We start from the raw sequence: 22,887 nt of genomic DNA on the forward strand, positions 1-22,887 counted from the left end.
AATTGAGCACCAACTGTTTTGATTAATGATGATATACCCATTTATCTATTAAAAATGTATTCATGTTTAGACTTTATGTTCGCTTAGCCAATCAGAAGTCAACGATGATGTCATGTATGTCCTTGGTAAAGGAATTATTGGTGTGAGATTTTGTGTAAGGTAGAGTTAGCTTGCGACCTCCTCGTGAGACTTTGACGCTGGCTCTACCAATTTAACTGCAAACTATTCTTCAGTATATTTATACTTATTTGATTGAACTTCACGACTCCTGGTCTTCTTTCATCATATCTGATCTCTGGGTCTAAACTGTATACCCCCTTACACAAGTTTCGAGTGATAATTCCTAGAAATATCTTTAATTTTATGAAGTTTGGATTTTGATACTTGCAAACACCCAGTGAAACGGATCCAGGACTTAACTGGTTAAACCCTGAAACAACATCTAGCATCTTTAAAGTCCCTGTAAAGGTAATTCTAAAAAATAATTCTAAACACATTATAAATGTTAGAAATGTATTGCTAAAACATATTACAAAGACTGTGAACTGTGAAGTACTGAATTGTGGATTTAGACCGTTAAACAGTTTCACCATTGCTGTGTTCCGGATTTTTTAGGCGGAGCTAAAACGGGGGCTCGATGACGCACTGGAGCCCCTGAGCTCCTGGACACGCCCCTACTTGATGACGCACTGGAGCCCCTGAGCTCCTGGACACGCCCCTACTTGATGACGCACTGGAGCCCCTGAGCTCCTGGACACGCCCCTACTTGATGACGCACTGGAGCCCCTGAGCTCCTGGACACGCCCCTACTTGATGACGCACTGGAGCCCCTGAGCTCCTGGACACGCCTCTACTTGATGACGCACTGGAGCCCCTGAGCTCCTGGACACGCCCCTACTTGATGACGCACTGGAGCCCCTGAGCTCCTGGACACGCCCCTACTCGATGACGCACTGGAGCCCCTGAGCTCCTGGACACGCCCCTACTCGATGACGCACTGGAGCCCCTGAGCTCCTGGACACGCCCCTACTCGATGGCGCACTGGAGCCCCTGAGCTCCTGGACACGCCCCTAATTGATGGCGCACTGGAGCCCCTGAGCTCCTGGACACGCCCCTACTTGATGACGCACTGGAGCCCCTGAGCTCCTGGACACGCCTCTACTGGAGCCCCTGAGCTCCTGGACACGCCCCTACTCGATGACGCACTGGAGCCCCTGAGCTCCTGGACACGCCCCTACTCGATGACGCACTGGAGCCCCTGAGCTCCTGGACACGCCCCTACTCGATGACGCACTGGAGCCCCTGAGCTCCTGGACACGCCCCTACTCGATGACGCACTGGAGCCCCTGAGCTCCTGGGCACGCCCCTACTTGATGACGCACTGGAGCCCCTGAGCTCCTGGACACGCCTCTACTTGATGACGCACTGAAGCCCCTGAGCTCCTGGACACGCCCCTACTTGATGACGCACTGGAGCCCCTGAGCTCCAGGACACGCCCCTACTTGATGACGCACTGGAGCCCCTGAGCTCCTGGACACGCCCCTACTTGATGACGCACTGGAGCCCCTGAGCTCCTGGACACGCCCCTACTTGATGACGCACTGGAGCCCCTGAGCTCCTGGACACGCCCCTACTTGATGACGCACTGGAGCCCCTGAGCTCCTGGACACGCCCCTACTTGATGACGCACTGGAGCCCCTGAGCTCCTGGACACGCCCCTACTTGATGACGCACTGGAGCCCCTGAGCTCCTGGACACGCCCCTACTTGATGACGCACTGGAGCCCCTGAGCTCCTGGACACGCCCCTACTTGATGACGCACTGGAGCCCCTGAGCTCCTGGACACGCCCCTACTTGATGACGCACTGGAGCCCCTGAGCTCCTGGACACGCCCCTACTTGATGACGCACTGGAGCCCCTGAGCTCCTGGACACGCCCCTACTTGATGACGCACTGGAGCCCCTGAGCTCCTGGACACGCCCCTACTCGATGGCGCACTGGAGCCCCTGAGCTCCTGGACACGCCCCTACTTGATGACGCACTGGAGCCCCTGAGCTCCTGGACACGCCTCTACTTGATGACGCACTGGAGCCCCTGAGCTCCTGGACACGCCCCTACTTGATGACGCACTGGAGCCCCTGAGCTCCTGGACACGCCCCTACTTGATGACGCACTGGAGCCCCTGAGCTCCTGGACACGCCCCTACTTGATGACGCACTGGAGCCCCTGAGCTCCTGGACACGCCCCTACTCGATGACGCACTGGAGCCCCTGAGCTCCTGGACACGCCCCTACTCGATGACGCACTGGAGCCCCTGAGCTCCTGGACACGCCCCTACTCGATGACGCACTGGAGCCCCTGAGCTCCTGGACACGCCCCTACTCGATGACGCACTGGAGCCCCTGAGCTCCTGGGCTCCTGGACACGCCCCTACTCGATGACGCACTGGAGCCCCTGAGCTCCTGGACACGCCCCTACTCGATGACGCACTGGAGCCCCTGAGCTCCTGGACACGCCTCTACTTGATGACGCACTGGAGCCCCTGAGCTCCTGGACACGCCTCTACTTGATGACGCACTGAAGCCCCTGAGCTCCTGGACACGCCCCTACTTGATGACGCACTGGAGCCCCTGAGCTCCTGGACACGCCTCTACTTGATGACGCACTGGAGCCCCTGAGCTCCTGGACACGCCCCTACTCGATGACGCACTGGAGCCCCTGAGCTCCTGGACACGCCCCTACTTGATGACGCACTGGAGCCCCTGAGCTCCTGGACACGCCCCTACTCGATGACGCACTGGAGCCCCTGAGCTCCTGGACACGCCCCTACTTGATGACGCACTGGAGCCCCTGAGCTCCTGGACACGCCTCTACTTGATGACGCACTGGAGCCCCTGAGCTCCTGGACACGCCTCTACTTGATGACGCACTGAAGCCCCTGAGCTCCTGGACACGCCCCTACTTGATGACGCACTGGAGCCCCTGAGCTCCTGGACACGCCTCTACTTGATGACGCACTGGAGCCCCTGAGCTCCAGGACACGCCCCTACTTGATGACGCACTGGAGCCCCTGAGCTCCTGGACACGCCCCTACTTGATGACGCACTGGAGCCCCTGAGCTCCTGGACACGCCTCTACTTGATGACGCACTGGAGCCACTGAGGCTGCCCCTCCCCTATCAGTTCCCGCTCAATCGCGAGTACTATTACTACACAGCCTACAGTTTGCTAGCTTTCTATGCCTTCGTCACGGAAAGGCATATTACCTGATGCAATCACTTACAAAACAGATCTTATTTAAATTTATGAACAACAATCATATCAACAAGAGGTGGATTAATTTTGCAAAGAGCCACACAGCAAAATCCCCAGTGTTAAATTAACACTCTCAGAGTTTATATGAGTCCACACTCAGGGTGTTATAAGTAACACTGAAGCAGTGTTAAAGTTAATGAGATAATTAAGTGATTAATTGTGTGATGATTGAGCATTATTGAAGACACCTGATGTTAACAAGCAGAATCACTGAAGGAAAAAAACCTAATTTGTATGTTACCATTATGGTGATCAGTGTTTGCTTTAGTTGGGCTCTTGACCCTTAAATCATTGACTTTAGATTTAGTTTGGCTGCTGTACCTGAGTTATAACAGCCAGATGAACAAAGAGAAAAGGTGATCTGATAGTGTTGGTTGTGTTTTAACATAATCATTATTTCACAAACAATTAACCTGAATCACTGAACTCATATAGAACCCAATTTATGAGTTAGATTTACTGTAGTAATTATAGCAGCTCTGTCGTTGAAAAGAATACTACTTTTAACTTTTACAATGTAATCCAAATAATCTCTTAAAACTTGTTCACATACAAAAAAAAAAATTATATTGCTTGTAGACACAGACATCATGAATCAGCCTGTGAATCTCAACAATGGTGACAATTATAAAGCATGTTGCAGTGCATTCTGGGTTCCACCAATAAAAACACATTAATGGATCCCATCATGCATTGCTGCATGAATAAATAATGAGCTTATGTTCAGAGTTGATCTGTTTGTCACCATTGTTGAGATTCATAGGCAAATTCTTGATGTCTGTGTGTGCCTACATAAAATACTTTTAAGAAGTTTTTTTTTTTTGTAATTGATTTGATCATTTGGATTTCATTGGTGAGGCTAAAAATGTCATGCTCTACAAGGACAGGGCTGCTATAAGCCATAAGGTAAACTTAACTCAGAAATTATGCTCTCAATGAGTCAGTGGTTCAGGCCAGCTAATGATTATGTTAAAACACAACCAACACCTTCAGATCACCGTTTCTCTTTGTTCATCTGGCTGTTATAACTGAATTCCAACAGCCAAACAAAATCTAAAGTTAATAAAGTAAGGGTCAAGAGCCCAACTAAACTAAACACCAATCACCATAATGGTGACCATTTTAAACATTAATTTTCTCCTTCAGTGATTCTTCTTGTTAACATCAGATGTCTTCAATAATGCTCAATCATCACACAATTAATCACTTAATTATCTCATTAACTTTAACACTGCTTCAGTGTTACTTATAACACTCTGAGTGTGGACTCATATAAACTCTGAGCAGTGTTAATTTAACACTGGGGATTTTGCTGTGCACCTTGATGGAGAGCTGAGGATCACCACCAACACCTGCCTCTGTAATGATCTTTTTACACAGGATAGTTTTATAAACTTTTGTCGGAGACAACTGGAATTCACTGATAATCAGCTGTTACTGGTGAATGGGGCCAAGCCGACTATCTCCCGCCTCGGCGTTCATCCCCTGTAGCGCCGACAACTGGAGCCATCATCGGCAGTGCATGCCCACGAGTCAACTTTCCCGCGAGTGGGTGTGGTTTCAGCGGAGCCAGCGGACACGCCCCCAGCGTTTGAGAGTAGAGACCACTGCTAATTTTTTCAAGATTTTGATTATTTTATTAATTTGGCTGCTTTTTTATCATTCAAATGTGGCTGGGTGGCTAATAACACATTTTTCTGTGCTGTGACAAACTCAGAACACATAGGCCTACTTAATTTTGACTTTACAGGGACTTTAACCTACAGGTAAGGGCTATTTATAATTGCAACAGGTTGTGGGAATGAAATTACCTGAGATACTTGAAATATGAATATTTTCATTCTGGGTTAAAAAACTGACATGCCTTTTACTGAAAAAAAAAAGTTTCTGGACATCAAGTTTTAAAGATATACTTTTTTATATTCCTAGATGTATTTGTTGAACTGTTTCTTTTCTTATACAGTTATTGCTAAACTAAAGTGCCATTTTCAGTTTAGTGTTACGTTTGTGGCGAAATAATATATTACTGTCAAATGTATGCCAGATAATACAAATACTCTAGTTCACTGTTCATGTCTTATTAAGGGATAAGTCTGAAACACGGCATAAAATAATTCTATCAATTCACTCAGGGCTAGTAGAAGCTATACAGCTGTATTACAGACACACACCCATGTGGAGAAGAGGAACTTGCTCATTAGAGTCATAACGTGGATCTAAGCGAGTTCACACCGGATTCACAAAAGTTTGTCCTGAAAGATGGAGCAGTTCCCACTTTAAAAGCAGAAGCTGCTGTTTATGGGTCACGACGTAAGTTTTATGCTTTGTTGATGTGTTTTCATCGCCAGTTTCTATCGTTTTATGCTGTAGGCAAGTAACGCAGTTTAAAACACATACACACTTCATTTTAATCCCACCAGCGATCGTTGAATGATGGTGTTTGTTGGCATCAGGTAATGTTAACATTTCCTTTACTGTGGTAAAACCATGGCTAGTCTCGTAATGTGCTCATGGTTCTGACGACAGATATTTGGCTATTCGTTTTGTAGTGCGTGTGTGTGTGTGTGTGTGTGTGTGTGTGTGTGTGTGTCTGATCAAATAATCCCTTCGAGGATTGTAATATCATGAGGTAGAACGATTATATGAAATGCATGGATATTTTTGCGTGTTTTAACATAAACAGCAGTAGCATTTACAAATAACCGCCTATGGGAAAAAGTATGAGACATCTACACACACACACACACACACACAAAATCCTGTAACAGCCATTCGTGCACAAGTTCTGCTCGATTCCTCTCCACTAATATTCTCTAAGATTGATTCAGGCTGAAATTGATAAGGCAACGTTGACGCCTGTGTTTATAATACACCGGAGCACGTGCAACTGGTAACGGACGTGACGTTTCCAGACGGCTTGAACCAGAGCTATGGAAGTAAAATAATGACAAATGTTTTTGAAACAAAAAAGCCTGTTGAATTGCACTAGGCTACTTGAAAAAAAATGCATTGCATTAACCATGCTTGCATTTTAATGCATTGTATTTTTAGGGCTTGCATTTTTATGGGCTGAAATTCAGCATGGTTGAATATTTAAGCTGTGAATATTTCAATTCAAAACATTTCAAACACATTTTCATTATTAAAAAATCAATAATCCATATTCCCCTTTCATATTTCACTTCAAAAATAGTCAAACTGTTTAAAAAAACAACCAACAATATTCAACAGGCAATTTTTGGTCCATTTTATTTCGTTTTTGCAAATTCACAAAACAAAAGAAGAAGTTGTTGACCTCTGTGGAGATGGCCAGTGTGACTCTCTGGGGCACTCAGCAAAATACTGTACATACACTTTTTTAGATGCACAGAGTGAAAAGGTTGTGGACTTCAAGGTAATAAGCTGCACAAGTTTCGAGCTCTAATACCATGGAAATCAAAGGTTTTAAAGATGCTCTCAAAACCATAGAAGAAAATGGAGTAAAGGTCTCAACCATCTCCACTGACAGACATCCACAAATCGTCAAAGAAATGAGGGTCAGTAATCCAGAAAAACACCATGAATTTGACCCTTGGCATGTGGCAAAAGGAATGTCCAAAAAATTGGCAACTGAAGCTAAGAGAAGGGAATGTGAAGGCCTGGGACGGTGGATTCCATCCATTATAAATCATTTGTGGTGGAGTGCACAAACCTGAGGGTAATGCCGAAGTGTTGAAAGAGAAGTGGATATCTGTAATACACCATGTTACCAACCGTTAATGTTAATCGCATGTTAAAGCTATAGTAGGTAATGTTGGAGAGCTAGCAAGAATTGAAAGCGGCACCTCTTCTAAGCTCCACCCCCTCCCATCAGTACTCCGTCCAAAGCTACGCCCCCACAAACATGAACGCGCATCCACAGTCGGAGTCAGCTGCAGGTCACAGGAAAGCCGAGTATTTCAGCACATTATGGGCATCAACCAAACTACTTCATGTCTCATTCACCTGTAAGTAAACTATATTATTATTACAATGAATGCAAAAAAAAAAAAAAAAAAGCATGGCTATTGTTAGTAATGTTACTCGCAGCTTTCAGGCTAACGTTACACGTTTGGTGTTGTATGAACTCTGAAATGTAGCTACGTCTCTTTGGATAAAAGCGTCTGCTAAATTAAATGTAAAAATTTAACGTTTTGTTTTTGTTACTATCACTGGCAAACGTGAAATTTGTGTTTTTATATATCTTCGTTATTTTGGTTGTTAGAGCTTCCACGACGAGAGCATTGGATCTGACCCTACGTACAGTCCGCAGCCGTCATTTTATCACAATTATAATGCAGACACTTGCGACTATGGCTGTGCAATATGTTCAAAATGTCATGTTCTAAAAGTCAGATAAGCAGTATGTACCTACGACCTGTAACGCAACTGGCTTACACCGACAGAGAAGCTAATGTTAGCATTGGGCTAATACTAGCTACAAAAGTAGCTACGTTGCCTAACGTAACATATATCATGGAAATAACAAATCCCAACGAAGCAAAACAAATAATTACCTGTCCAGCAGAAAGACCGCAACCTCGGCATCGCCTTTCAGGCCCTTCAGCTCCCTCAGTTGTCTCCACCGTTCAAATGCTGCACCAATGTTGACGCGAGTTTGTCCTCTGGCTTTATCCAGTGCCTGTTTCGTTGCAGCCTTTTCTGCCTCCGATTTTCTTTTTTTAGGCTTTTTATCAGGGCGAGCAGTTACCAGCAAAGCTGGCATTGGTAGTTTTTGCTGCATTTTCTCTTCCATTGTGCCGCAAACTCCTGCTTACTCGGTGTAGTGAGCTGAATATTTCCGGGAACGGTGACATGTGATGAGTGCACGCAGTGGGGCTCGGGCACGAGACATGAATGCATCTGATTGGTTCTTTACACTCGGACCGAGTGGCAGTGATTGGTCAGAGTTTTTACTGTCCTGCAGCTGCTACAGAGGTCTGATTGTTTTCATTCCTTTTTCTGAACACATAATGTATTGACTACTCTCAGGATGGAAGGACCATTTCACCCAGTATAAAAAAAAGTGTTTCTGAACAGGATTACCTACCATAGCTTTAATGCCAAGTGTAAACGCAGCCTATGTGACACTGGATATTGCACATCAAACTGCTCCTAACACCTTGTATCTATTTTCCATATTTCTCTTTTTGAACAGGCTGTTTTTCAAGATGGGGAGAGTGTTGGTGAACCCAAGTTCAAAATCTCATGGAGCAAAGTCCACAAGACATTCAGAGCAAGACCAGTGCCTGTTGAAAAGGACTATAGCTACATGACAGCTGATTGAAGATCATAGTTGTTATGATTGAAGATCATAGCTTTACTCTGTTAGATTCAAAACAAGTCATGGACATGAGAGTTAATCCAACACACGTCATGGCTCCACAAGACAGACTATCCAGATCACAGATCATTTTCAAACACAGCAGTTTTCACGTTTCAAGTAGCTGTATCATTACGAACACATGACGTACACACCAGCATAGTTCAAATGTACAATATCTTTAATTTTGAATACTAGTTAAGCACATGTAGTACTTCAAACAAACATTTAATATTGGAGTACATGCAACATTTTTATTTAAACCATAAACATTTGGTATGATACCCTATTTTGTTGCAAGCATAGCTTGTGCTCTTGCCAAAATGCCTTCAAATGTCAACTATCCAGCTATATGTTATTAAAATCCCTCCATGCCTCATCTACTTCTGAACGATCATTGTCTTCATATTCAAACCATGTATAGATTCCACTTGGTTCAGAGTAGACGTTTCTTATTTTGTTAACAGCACATGATGGAATGACTCTGCGGACTCTTCTCCCTAGCCAGCCACGCATCCACCATGTAAACTGACGATATGAAGCATATCCGTAAGACCTAAAAGGCATAATTTTGAAAACAATTATACTATTACATTATGAAATAATGATTTAAGCTGTTTGTCTTAACCAATAAAACAACTGAAGCCTTCACTGAAAGCGCATAGTCCAGTTAAAGGGATAGTTCACTTTGAAATTAAATTTTGGTATGTTTTAGCTTACCTCAAGGGCATCCAAGATGTAGGTGTCTTTTTTTCCACAGTAGTTTCAATTTTGATATTTTTAGGTCAAACCGTTCTTGTCTGTCAGTCATATAATGCAGGTCTGCAGTCACTGTATCAAAGAGCATGCACAGAGTCCAAATTAAAACAATTCCCCATCGTCCAAATTAAACAATTCCCCATCGTAAGTACACATTGAAGGCCTAAGACACGAAACGAGCGGTTTGTGTGAGAAAACGAACAGTATTTATCGTTTTTAACTCTTGTACACAACAATGTCCAAATGATCTGAGGGCGCGCGCGCATCCTGGTGTGTGACGTGTGCGCAGACTGGTGCATAGATATATATACACTAGATGCCGCCTTGGCTACGGCAGTTCATTGGAACGAATGCCGTAGGCAAGGCGACATCTATTCTAGTGTATATGAAACAAGAACTTGGTGTCACCGGCCCACCGGTGGGCCCAAAATCATTACATATTTAAAATGGTAATATCCTATAATAAACAAAAATTAATATTGACAAACTATATATCATTTGAAAGCTTACAAACTATAGTTTTCATATTTGGTGAATGATTTTCAAAATAAATTAGAGAGGAGCTGTAATTTATTAATTTGCAACAAGAATATTTTCATGTTCCTAAGGCGTGTTCAGACCTTTATTTTGAAATAGCAATGAACATGAAAAATCATGAAAGAATGGTTGAAACCTCAGTTTGTTTTCATGCCAAGAGTTCAAAAGGTATCATCCATTAAATTATTTTAGAAAAAATATATTAAAATATTTTTAATAACACATATGGAAATGGAGGCGCCCTTATATGGGCAGTAATGGAGTCTGGTTGTCACCTAGTGAAAATGTTTGGTACTGCGCCCAAACAAAATCTCACTGAAAGCTCATTTTTTGAGATATCAACCTAAAATTTGAAACACAACTTATTCAGATTTTTGGCTTTGATTTTCTAGCAGTTTTAGAGTCGGCCAGGTTTTAAAAATATATATTTTATATAAAATATGAATAAATAATTTTTTTACATTGTACATTTTCATAAACTCAAACTTCTATAACTTTTTTTTTGTTTCACTTTCTTAATTCATTTCAATTCAACAAAAATCTGCAAAATGTCTTCTTTAAAACAAGACCAATTTTACGTCTATACTCCAAAGCAGGTGTCACCAACCCTGCTCCTGGAGGGCTACAGTCCTGCAGATTTCAGCTCCAACCCCAATCAAACACACCTGGACCAGCTAATCAAGCTGTTCAGGGTTGCTTGATAATTACAGGCAGGTGTGTTGGAACAGGGTTGGACCTAAAGTCTGCAGGACAGTAGCCCTCCAGGAGCAGGGTTGGTGACACCTGCTCCAAAGCATTCTTTAATTACAACCATTTAAAGTCGAAATGTGCATTTTCATGTATATTTAAAAAAAGGGGGGTGACACTTAAAGGGTTAAGAACTTGGAACTTCAGAAGCAAATACTGAAGAGTGTTTAAGAAGGAGCCGAATGATTAATGACTAAGAGATGTCTTACAGAGAGCTCAACTTTATGTCATATCTTGTTTTACGGTGTGTACTTTACTCTCAACACCTTTTACCTATTTATTTATTATTTTCAGGTAAGGTAAAGAAAGTCAAATCTGACCTAAACCGTAAGCATTCAAAAGGTACTTACAATTTGGTCAGAAGACTCCTCTGTGGTATGTTCTCAATTAAAGTCTTCCAGCATCATAAATCTCAGAAGGCAGATTTTGTAATCAATTTCTATTAATTAAATCAAATAAATTTCTTTTAATTGGTTACTTTTCTTTTTATAATAAACAAAAATATAAAGGCAAATAGAACTTCATCGTTTAAGTATAAAATACAATAGTCATGTTTTGAAACAAAGGTGTAGTAAGCTCTTGGCTTCTTATCTTCTGCTCGGGGTTTCTTGTCCCCAGCTCTGGGCTTCTAGGCGTCGGGGGCTCTGGCGTATCAGTATCCCGCGAGGTAGTCAGTTCATCAGTCTTTTATACTCCTTGTTTACAACTGGCATTTGGTTGACACTCCCCCAAAGTTTCCCAGATCCTTCTTCAGTCAGGTGCAAGCGGTCCACCTCTTCATGTCCTTGAACTCCAGTAAACTCAACTAAGATGGCTGAGTTCATTTACAGTTTTAGGAGTCTAGCGCACACACATAATCACACTTTTCTGCTCCTCTTAAAGCTAGGGTAGGTAATCCTGTTCAGAAACACTTTTTTTTATACTGGGTGAAATGGTCCTTCCATCCTGAGAGTAGTCAATACATTATGTGTTCAGAAAAAGGAATGAAAACAATCAGACCTCTGTAGCAGCTGCAGGACAGTAAAAACTCTGACCAATCACTGCCACTCGGTCCGAGTGTAAAGAACCAATCAGATGCCTTCATGTCTCGTGCCCGCGCCCCACTGCGTGCGCTGCCCTGCGTGCACTCATCACATGTCACCGTTCCCGGAAATATTCAGCTCACTACACCGAGTAAGCAGGAGTTTGCGGCACAATGGAAGAGAAAATGCAGCAAAAACTACCAATGCCAGCTTTGCTACTTTGCTAAACTACTTCCTCGGACCCTGCCCGCACTCTTGAACGACCTCCTCTGCTTCGCCCTCGACCCCGGAGTGGACCTGTCCTCGAACCGACGATGCGGTACTTGTCACCGGAGTGTAGTCCTCATCAGAGTCAACAATGTTTTCATCATGGAAACTCTTACATGCAAAACACCGTATATGTTATGACTCTTACACGAAATTCACCTTCATCACAGTGTAACTGATGGTAATGGAAAAACGTGTATCAATGCAACCTAGCTTTGCCTTATAAATATAGCTCGTTACCTATAGCCTAAATATAGCTTGTTACCGAATCAAACAAAATATATTTTAAACTTTACCAGTATCAATATGCTAGCTTGATAGTGAGTACTAAAAGCCATCATATTTGTTTATATGCATAGTGATAAAGTTAGGTATTTTATTACATGTGATTCTGACATGATGTCACTGCATGCACTGCGCTCCTTCCTCTCCACTCGTCTCAGGTAAATAATAAATGCGTCTTCAGCTGAGCCTGAGCGTTTGGTGTCGCGCGTTCATGTGTTTTGGGGGCGTGGCTTTGGAAGTAGCTCAGAAGGGAGGGGGTGGAGTGAATGGAAATAATGAGCTGTGTTTACAACAGTCGTGAGAGGTCTACAGACACTCGATTTTTATACTTTCTTTTTCAGAGTACTTACATTTTAATTATGTATTGGTATATAAAGACAGTTTAAACAAATTTGGAATGTGTTTTTTTTTAGAAAAATCCTACCTACCCTTCCTTTAACATAAGTTGGCACAGTCACATATACATACATAACCAATTACTGTACATCTATGCCAAAACAATATAAGCCATCTTTTACAAACAAAACAAATAACAACATTGAATGCAATGCATTATATCCAATACACTGGCTAAATATGTGTAACAAAAAGGCATCTACAATAAACAAGAAGGCAGGTAATTGCATTTTCTTGATATTATACAACAATCTTTCAGGAGATAGAGTCTGAATCGAGATGTTGGGCTAACAGAGGTATCCCAGAATAACACAGTGACAAGAGAAAGGCTTGTTTAAGTCAATTGTTGTGGTAACATTGATAAACATAGAAGTAGTCATGGTGGTATTCTGGGTTGTAGTCGAATTTTTAATAAGAATTTGACTACAATAAATCAAGACACTGTGGAAAAAAAAAGGTGAGACATATAGATCCTGGCTACAAAAAGGATGCAACCTTTGTGATAGACAAAGAGATTGATTGATTCATAACAATTGATTTAGAACCTAATCAAACATTATATAATAAAATGTAAATGTAAGAAAAGTTTGCAAGTAGCATACAAGAGAAAAATATACATTATATGAAACTTTGCAGAAATTAAGGAATTCAATTCCTAGTTTAAAATGGGATAGTGAATCCAATAAAAAGCTGAAGTAACTTTAGGAGGTGAAAAGTATTCAGTAAAGAAAAAGTTGTAAGTTAGTATTAAAACAGATACATTTTGGGAAGAATGTCTAGATGACAATCATAATGAGTGTGCTAAATGAAATACAATTGGAAATTACATTATGTAGTAGTAAAATATTAAGAGAATTAAGCAATCAAGTTAAAAATCAAACTTGAAAAGCTTGAGAGATGAACTGGATAGGCTGTACATGAGTGTGAAATTGGAAATGTAAAAATAAAAAACAAATACAAAGATGAATGTTTAAGGCTAACATTTTCAGATGAAAATGAAATTAAGACTCAAATATTGAGAGATAACAGAGAATAATACAATAACTGATAAGATGATAATACAGTTTAGACTGTGTGATGTGCTGGAAGATGTGGCAATGCACAAGTATGGGGAAATCATTCCAATCAAAATCAAGGGTCTGACAAAAGGCTCATAATTAGGGCATTATAGTAAGAGTACAGTAAATAATACAGAATGGATAAAATATTATCCTATACCTTCAGTCTTGATAAGATGAAGTAAAAACGATGAAGTAATAATTACCTGGGAAATTTCTAAAGAAATTCCAGAGTAATATATAAGACAAAAGATATGCCATAACAAGCATATAAAATGGCATGGGATTTTATTGATAATTTGGCAGAGTATAAGGAATTGTTCAATTTGAATAAAATCTGGACTGTAAAGTATTTTGGAGGAATGAGTCCAAGCATATATGCAGGATGGGCATGTTTGAATCTGACATTGGACAGTAATATTAAAAGGAATGATATAAATCAAGGGATAAGCAGATTATTGTCTGACCCTATTGTGACTGTATGCCACCATTTCCATTCTTAGAAAACATCAAAAATGAATAGAATGTAAAATTGTGAGCCTGAGAAAATTAGGAGTACTGTAAAGCAACGTGTATCTATAACATAGACTTTAGATACCAGCACATCTCAACATGACATACCCCATTCTTTTTTAAATCTCATTCTTTGTGCAAGTCTGCTCATAATGGCAGGACCTGATAGCTCATAATAGGGCCATTAGGGGAGGGTCTTTGTCTTTCTCAGGTGTGAAAGCCATACATATATTCAGGATGTGTTTACGCCTCTTCGCATAAAGCTTTTTCATACAAAACACGTCTTACAAATTTTAAATCAATATATTGTCTTATCTGAATGAGTTGTCAGGATGATTTTCACACAGTTTTGAAGCAAATATTCTAGGCAAGGCAAGGCAAGGCAAGTTTATTTATATAGCACATTTCATACACAATGGTAATTCAAAGTGCTTTACATACTATTAAAAATAATCAGAAGAAATAAGAATATACAAAACAGTTTAGAATAAAGAAACAAGAAAGAACTAAAAATAATTAAAACAGTTTAGAATAAAGAACAGTTTAAAATAAAGAAACGAGAAAGAACTAAAAATAATTAAAACAGTTTAGAATAAAGACTAAAATAAGACACAGTATAAACAGTCGGACAAACAGTGACACAGTGCTCATTCATTAAATGCAAAGTTAAACAGAAGTGTTTTGAGTCTGGATTTGAATGTGACTACTGTAGGAGCACATCTGATCTCCTCTGGAAGCTGGTTCCAGCTGCGGCTGGCATAATAGCTAAAAGCAGACTCTCCTTGCTTAGAGTGAACTCTTGGAACTTCTAGCTGATGTGATCCTAGTGATCTGAGTAATCTGTTGGGTTTGTATTCCGTGAGCATATCTGCAATGTATTGAGGTCCTAGGCCATTAAATGATTTATATACTAGTAATAATACTTTAAAATCAATCCTATAAGTAACTGGCAGCCAGTGTAATGACCTGAGTACTGGTGTGATATGTTCATATTTTCTGGTTCTGCTAAGAATCCTGGCTGCAGCGTTCTGTATGAGCTGCAAATGTTTTATGGTCTTTTTGGGAAGGCCAGTGAGGAGTCCATTACAATAATCCACCCTGCTGGTGATGAAAGCATGCACAAGTTTCTCTAAGTCTTGACTGGAAACAAAGCATCTAATTCTTGCAATATTTTTCAGATGATAGTATGCTGATTTAGTTATTGCTTTGACATGACTATTGAAACTAAGGTCTGACTCTAAAGACACACCAAGATTCCTGACTTGATTTTTAGTTGTTTGACCTTTAGAGTGAAGGTATGTGTTCACCTTGAGAACTTCATCTTTGTTTCCAAACACAATGATTTCAGTTTTGTCTTTGTTTAACTGTAGAAAGTTTTGGCACATCCAGCTGTTGACTTCATCAATGCATTGAAGCAGAGAGTCAATGGGGCTGTAATCATTAGGCGATAGGGCTAAGTAGATCTGTGTGTCGTCTGCATAGCTGTGGTAAGAGATTTGGTTCTTTCTCATTATTTGGCTCATTGGGAGCATGTACAGGTTGAACAGGAGTGGCGCAAGAATTGAGCCTTGAGGGACTCCGCATGTCATGGGCGTCCACTCAGACTTATGATCTCCTATACTCACATAATAACCTCTCCCATCTAAGTATGACCTGAACCATTTTAGAACTGTCCCAGAAAACCCCACCCAGTTTTCCAGCCTGTCTAGAAGTATTTTGTGATCGACAGTGTCAAATGCAGCACTGAGGTCGAGTAGAACCAGCACTGATAATTTGCCTGAATCCGTATTTAAGCGAATATCGTTTATTATCTTAATGAGCGCCGTCTCTGTGCTGTGATGCGATCGGAAGCCAGATTGAAAATTATCAAAGTATCCATTTGAGTTTAAGAATTTGTTCAGCTGGTTGAAGACAACTTTTTCAATGATTTTGCCTGTGAAAGGAAGATTTGAGATCGGTCTATAGTTGCTTAATATAGTCTTATCCAGATTGCTCTTTTTCAGGAGGGGTTTGACAACAGCAGTTTTAAGGGAGTTTGGAAAACTTCCATAGAAAAGTGAGGCATTTACCACTTCTAGGAGATCTGCTTCTAAACAGTCTAACACACTTTTAAAAAAAGATGTGGGAAGTGTGTCAAGGGCGCAGGTTGATGTTTTAAGGTGCTGAACGGTTTCTTTCAGAATTTTGCCATCAATTTCTTCAAAATCAGACATAGTAACTACTTTCTCAGGTTGTAGTCTGATCTGTCTGACCTCAGTGCAACTCAAGGATGTGCTGATCACCTTTCTAATATTATTGATTTTCTCAGAGAAAAAGGTAGCAAACTCACTACACTTGCTGTCGGAGAGCATTTCACTGGGAATCTGGCTTGGGGGATTTGTTAGTCTGTCGACAGTAGCGAAGAGATTTCGAGTATTATTTAGGTCTCTGTTTATGATATTGGAGAAGAAAGTCTGTCTAGCTTTGCCTAGTTCCATATTGAAAGCACGAATGGTGTCTCTATAGATGTTATAGTGGATTACAAGTTTTGTCTTTCGCCACATGCGCTCTGATTTTCTGCATTGTCTTTTCATAATTTGCACTGCTGTTGAGTTTCTCCAAGGTGCTTTTTGTTTACCATTCTTCCTGACTTTCACAGGAGCAATATCATCAATTACATTTTTAACCTTCGAGTTAAAAGAATCAAGGAGAGAATCAACCGAGTCAGCAGATATGCTCGGTCTTAGGGATATGGCCTTCATAAATAGTACACTAGTGTTCTCATTTAGGCATCTCTTCTTGACAGACACAGATCTAACTTCAATGGCAGGAGAGATCAATAAATCAAAGAAAATACAGTAATGATCAGAGAGTGCGACATCCTTAATATCATTCAATGAAATGTTTAGACCCTTACTGATAAGTAAATCTAGAGTGTGTCCACGATTGTGTGTGGGCCCATGTACATGTTGAATCAGATCAAAAGTTTTTAAAACAGTATTGATTTCTTTTGCCATATTATTTTCTGAATTATCTATGTGAATGTTAAAATCTCCAGCAATAGTGAAACTGTCAAACTCTGAGGAAATTATTGATAACAGTTCTGTAAAGTCTTCAGCAAAGGCTGAAGAGTATTTTGGAGGCCTGTAAATAGTGATAAGTAAAATCCGTGGAGCACCTTTTAACACAATACCCAGATATTCAAAAGACGGGTAATTACCAAATGATATTTGCTTACATTGATAGACATCTTTAAAAAGAGCAGCTACACCCCCACCTCTCCTTCCAGCTCTGGAGACACTCATAAAGGTAAAGTTCGGAGGAGATGTTTCATTGAGGATTGTTGCACTGCAGCTGTCTTCTAGCCAAGTTTCATTTAGAAATATAAAGTCCAGGTTGTATGTGCTTATAACGTCATTGACTAGAAGTGATTTATTTTTAAGTGAGCGGATGTTTAAAAGTGCTAACTTAACAGTCTTGCTTTTTGTGTCCACAATCTTAGTTTGTCGTGTGATAGGCACCAGATTAGATGGGTTTGCTGTACGGCTTTTAAAGGCCTTAGACTTTCTAACATGTGAATGAACAGATGATACAGGAACACTGGGTTCCCGCTTGTTCTGTAAACATTTGAGAAAGTTACTGTTATCACAGCGGAGAGGTTATCACATTCTAGGCTATGTGATACAATTTTCAAAAGTCTTGTGAAGAAATAATCAGTATGGGTTTCATGACCTTATTTCAGTGACAATTTAATTTTTATTTTTTTCACAAACCACGCATAAATGTCATTATCTCAAAACTACAAACTTTTACATACATGCTGCTGATATATTATTGTAGCAGAGTTTGTGCTAAATACAGTGTAATACGACTTTAGCCAAGAAAATGTCACAAGTAACAGAAATAAGCACAAATGTCAGAGCATGTCAGAACACCTCCAGTGCCCAGAAAACACCTCAGGCCCCAGAGGGTTAACAATGTTACTAAGCCTGATTGTCATCCTCTTCCTTGTATGGAGGATTGTGTTGACCATGTGGGGTCAGCAGCTTTTGTGATAAAGTTAGACCTCCTTAAAGGCTATTGCCAGGTGCCTTTAACTCCACAAGTAAGGGAAATTAGTGGACTCATTACCATATTTAAATTGATTTAATTAAGGGAGGAGACTGGGTGGGGCAGTGTGCTTGTGCATGTGCGCTCAATTTTACGTAAATTGGGATGTACAAAGAGAATATGCGTGGGATCCTTCGTACGCAGTGATTCATCTGTTTTTTTTTTGGGGGGGGGACACGCAGATTTACAGCTTTGTCCGTACGTAATGTTTTAGTATGAATTCAACGCAAGTATTTGTTCATGAGGCCCCATGTGTTGTTTAAAGTTCAAAGTAATTGTTCTGACTTCATGAAGCCTGATGGTGTGAATGAAACCTCAAACTGACTAGAACAAACTCTTTGAAATGTATATATGATACTGGTTATCAAGGGTAAAACTGTTAATAATGTAGACAGACAGCAATCTCATTCAATGCCAGTCATGTGTGCAGTGAAATATAATTTAGTTAAGCATTTAAAAGTTTAAAACATGGAAAGCTCAAAAAGCAATCATATCAGGATGCTTTATGAATTTCAGAACTAAAATGAAGAAATTACTCTTAATTCAAGCAGAATCAGCAGAAAATTAAAAAAAGGACAATAACAATAAGATGTTGATAAAAAGAGGAAAGAGTTTAATCAATATTACATGAAGCAAATACAAACATTAAGAAAAAGTGAAAGCGAATTAGACAGATCTCTCTCTTTACTGACTTATAAGAGCATCTCAAGAGAAGAAGAAAAGAGTCCAGTTTCAAAGATACATGATAGTATATATTGTGTTTCCATGGAAGAGTAGAAGTGAAACTAGATGTTCTAATGAAAAACAATGAAAAACGATTTAAAAATATATATCAGATTCATGTCTCTATTAAAAGTGTTAAGGCCTCGTCTTCAGCTCCTGAACTTTGACTCCAAAGGTTTTTCCAGGGTGAATTTTCTGGTGCTCTTTCAGTTCATCTCTTTCTATCATCCGCAGTAAAGGCCTTCCTGCACTGAAACACACACCGCCGTGTCTTTTCTGCTGTAATATTACGAATGAATATTCTCCTTTGTGTGAATCTTCAAGTGTTTCTTCAGGACTGATGCCCAATGAAACTGATTACCACACTGATCACAGTTAAATGGTCTTTCTTCAGAATGAGAAGATGTGATTTCAGAGAGAAAGCCTGAGCCGCTTCTTCCCAGTGTGAACTCTCATGTGAATCCTCAGACTTGATTTTCTTGTGAAGCGTTTTTTACACTGAGGGCAGGAGACCGATTTTTTTGGCTTCTGTTTTTCCTTTCTTGTTCACGTCCATCAGGTCTAAAAGAAACATTAAATCAAGTGAGATTTCAAATGAGAGACAAATGTGAAATGAAAAGTGAAGCTCAAAGTCAAGATCACTGATGAGTTCAGTAGTCATTTTAATCCCATCATATCTGGTCAACAACTGCTGTGCACGATTATGATCTATTTTAATATCATGAAGATAATTTGTGTTATAAATCACTAGTTTGGTCATGGAACTCTAGATCTGTAAGCAATCACATCATTTCCAACACCTTTCTAACATTAACAGATAGTGGTCGACCGATATATCGCCAAGGCCGATATATCGGCCGATATTTGGCATTTTTGAAATATCGGCATCGGCCGATACGTTTTTCTGATTGGCCGATGTGTTGAAAGCAGGACTTTTATTTTGACGGCGTTCCGGACTTTTATTTTGACGGGCGGCGCTGAGAACACCGGTGCCTGAGAAGAGAACGGCCCCTCAGATCAAACAGCGCTCACTCACATTCTCTGTCTTCATTTACGATCTCTGTCAGTCATATCTAATACTTTGTTAGACAGAACTGGTAAACAATGTAAGTAAATATTAACTTATGCGAAGTAAGTAAAGTAAAGCGTTTGCTTTTATATTATTTGTAATAGAAAAGGCAAACAATCAGGCTAAAATACTTTCTCATTTGCCGTCAACATTTAGCAAATGCGCATCTACGTCATTTAAACATATCTCTGAATATCTAATAAACATTTAATTTCACAAACCTTGCAGATTTAATTGAATCCAGCTGTGTGATATCTTGTGAAGTGTGCATTACTGTCTGCAAGTGACGGTCGGTCCGTGCGAAGTGAGTGAATGCGAACAGAAGATCAGCTTCACAGGAGACGCCATCGAAAAACTTGAAATCCTTCATTTTAAAATATGCTGATATATAACCAGTTGCCAACTGTGTCATATTCATATCGTTTTCACTGTGCTGTATGTAAAATTATTACATGGCTTGGCTGAATTCCAATGTAGAATGCGGTCTGTTATTTCTTGATAACAGACCGCTGCGAAGTATAACAGACCGTTGCCATGCAAAACAGCGCGTTGCTATGGACGCGGAACGGACTATTTTCTTTAGCGGAAGCAATACAGTCGTTTTTAAATCAATAAACTCCTTTTAAATAAATAATTTGTGTCAATTTATTTATTTATTTTGTAGGTAGCCATGTAATAAGCGGGATAATGTATAGTGAGCCGGTTGTTATAGTGAATAACAACCCCTTCAGGCTGATTCAAGATCCCTCCGCTTCGCGTCGGGATCCCGTTCAGCCTGTCGGGGTTGTTATTCACTATAACAACCGGCTCACTATACATTATCCCTTACTTAGCGTTACCTTGTCTTTATTTGAAAAAATATGATTACCAGCATGAAATTACCAGATTACTGAGTGCCCGGTTACAGTGTTTAGGCTACCTTCTTTTTATTCACATATTCATATATTTCTAAACAATTACTTAGTGAAAAATACTGTAATAGGATTGCAAATTTAAGAAGTTGCCATCTAAAGTATAAAAGCATGTTTATTTTAAAAATGTGTTTTATAATTTATTTATAATTTATTAAATATTGATTAAAATAAATATATTTAAAAATATCGGCTTTATATCGGCCATCGGCCACCCTGCTTCTCCAAGATATCGGCATCGGCCATCAAAAAACCAATATCGGTCGACCACTATTAACAGAGGAAGAATCTGGAAGCTTCTCGTCTCTGTATTCTTTATAAGCACCAGAGCAACTACAAAAATATGAACTAGAAAACATGAAAATACTGTTTGACGTTTTATCTTCACCATAATAAGCAGTGTCAGAAAGAGAAAGTTGTACAGCGCTGCTGTATTTTGTCAGAGAGTGATTTTGCAGTGCTCTGAACAGACAAATCACATGTTAAAATCAGACAGATTTTTTTATATCACACATTCATGTTCGGTTGAACACGAGTTAATAGAAACCAATCAAACAACAAAATGTCTGTTGCTCATCGTGGCTGTTAAGAAACTAATGAATGAATGAGGCATTTATATAGCGCTACTATTTACTACTGTACACACCAAGCGCTTTACAATCACATCAGGTGTCGGCCTCATTCACAACCTGGATGATTCAACAGCAGCCACAGTGACAGCGCCAACTATAGGTGGAGATTTGACTGTGACTAACTTACACAGAAGAGATTTTGTTTCTCAGCACATAAAGATGAACTTCTTACCGTGATCTCAGACTGTGTTGATGTGGTTTCTCCACGGTATGGATCTTCATGTGTACCTTCAGCTGACTTTTAATAGAGAAACTCTTTCCACACTGATCACACGTGTGCAGCTTCTCTCTGCTGTGGATCCTCTCATGTGATTTCAGCTGTGATGAATCACTGAATCTCTTGTCACAGTCTGAACACTTGTAAGGTTTTTCTCCAGTGTGGATCCTCTCATGTGATTTCAGAGATGATGACCGACTAATTCTCTTGTCGCAGTGTGAACACTTGTAAGGTTTTTCTCCAGTGTGGATCCTCTCATGTCTTTTCAGATGTATTGACTGGCTGAATCTCTTGTCACAGTGTGAACACTTGTAAGGTTTTTCTCCAGTGTGAATTCTCTGGTGCAGTTTTAATTGTTGAGCTGTAGTAAAAGTCTTCTCACACTCAAAGCACATGTACTCTCTCACACCAGTATGAGTTTTCTCATGTGCATGTAAAGTTTGCAGCCATGAAAAACTCTTTCCACACACAGAACATGAATATGGCTTCTCCTTCGTATGAACTGTCAGGTGTGACAATTTTGAATGTTCCTGAGCCGGAGCCGGTGTCTGTTCCTGAGCCGGAGCCGGTGTCTGTTCCTGAGCCGGAGCCGGTGTCTGTTCCTGAGCCGGAGCCGGTGTCTGTTCCTGAGCCGGAGCCGGTGTCTGTTCCTGAGCCGGAGCCGGAGCCTGTTCCTGAGCCGGAGCCGGTGTCTGTTCCTGAGCCGGAGCCGATGTCTGTTCCTGAGCCGGTGTCTGTTCCGGAGCCGGAGCCGGAGCCGGTGTCTGTTCCGGAGCCGGAGCCGGTGTCTGTTCCGGAGCCGGAGCCGGTGTCTGTTCCGGAGCCGGAGCCGGTGTCTGTTCCGGAGCCGGAGCCGGTGTCTGTTCCTGAGCCGGAGCCGGAGCCGGAGCCGGAGCCTGTTCCTGAGCCGGAGCCGGAGCCTGTTCCTGAGCCGGAGCCGGAGCCGGAGCCGGTGTCTGTTCCTGAGCCGGAGCCGGTGTCTGTGTCTGTTCCAGTCCCTGAGCCGA

At 41.0% G+C, this 22,887-nt stretch overlaps 2 protein-coding genes across 3 annotated transcripts in view; both read right to left on the bottom strand.

Moving 5' to 3' along the window:
* LOC307164317 (uncharacterized protein) overlaps positions 1-22,887 on the bottom strand; it is a 211,222-nt gene that overhangs the window by 83,607 nt on the left and 104,728 nt on the right. The gene's annotated exons all lie outside the window — the stretch shown is intronic.
* Positions 1-22,887, bottom strand: part of LOC307164338 (uncharacterized protein) — a 112,658-nt gene that overhangs the window by 13,867 nt on the left and 75,904 nt on the right. The gene's annotated exons all lie outside the window — the stretch shown is intronic.

The sequence above is a fragment of the Squalius cephalus genome (assembly GCF_949319135.1).
Source record: "Squalius cephalus genome assembly, chromosome: 1".
Classification (NCBI taxonomy): domain Eukaryota; kingdom Metazoa; phylum Chordata; class Actinopteri; order Cypriniformes; family Leuciscidae; genus Squalius; species Squalius cephalus.